We start from the raw sequence: 1,145 nt of genomic DNA, 5'->3' as shown, positions 1-1,145 counted from the left end.
CGCGCAAACTGACATTTTAACTACCTAATAAGACCAAATTAATTGTACCTGCAATTCCATTGTATGTCCGAAATAAACAGTGTCTTTAATTATAGTCTCATTAAATAAAACAAGATTGACAATTGTTTATCAGATATTGGGTTCTGTAGCAGTAGCAAAACGTATTATTGGTAATTCTTACCTCTAACGATTTTCATGCTGAATGTGGCTTAACAAGCGAAGTTAGTGTGTATAGTAAATTAATTTAACTAGCAAAAGAAGCTATGTTCATGCTGTTTGCTGAGAGAAGTACTTACATAATTATAAAATCTAACCTAATCTAGACATAAAAACCAGTTTCAAATGTTATTGAGTCGTTGACAAAACTTTTTCTAGAGAAAAACAATTTCTTGATCAACTTACTAAATTCCAGCCTTCTCCTTGAGCCGACATCGTATGAGGAAAACAAAATAAAGAATAAAAATGCATAATTTATTCCATCTTTTTACACTAATTTTTTTTATAATTTATAAAATTTCCATTGAAAATATTGTATTTCTTATCCTCATTCTTGTCTATCCGCTCAACAACAATTATCTCATAATAAATTTCGCCGTAATATTGAAATGTTTTATTTTATAATCTCACTAGTTTTGCTTTCTTGGGATGGACACATCGGAATTTGTCAAACAAACAAAACATATGTTCATTATCAAACGCCAAGATTTAAATGAATACTTGAAATTAAAATCCGTCTTTTTACAATGAACGACAAATGGCATATCGAACCCTAAAAAATTGCGATAATCAGAATCCGACATACTAATATACAGAGCATTTGGACAACAAAAACTTGTCTCCTTATAATAGTTTTTTATTCGAACATAATAGCGTCTAATGCTAGCAATTTACAAATTTATTCAAAATAAAACTGTCCTCTTGTAGATTAATGAATAGAGTAATTTTGTCATTACAGACTCAATCTTTTCAATGTTAGAATTTTAAATATATGTAGTTTTTTTTATCTACTTCTTCACTTTTTTAACAAATAAAAAAGCTATAAAGTGTTTATTGGATACTTCGTAAATTACCTTGAATTTTGTCTGTTGTTGTTTTAAATTTAATTCATCTATGATACAAATAAAGGCTGGCGAAGGATCTAAAAA

This window comes from Papilio xuthus, unplaced genomic scaffold (genome assembly GCF_000836235.2).
Source record: "Papilio xuthus unplaced genomic scaffold, Pxut_1.1 DF826933.1, whole genome shotgun sequence".
Lineage (NCBI taxonomy): Eukaryota > Metazoa > Arthropoda > Insecta > Lepidoptera > Papilionidae > Papilio > Papilio xuthus.
This window is presented reverse-complemented; position numbering follows the sequence as displayed.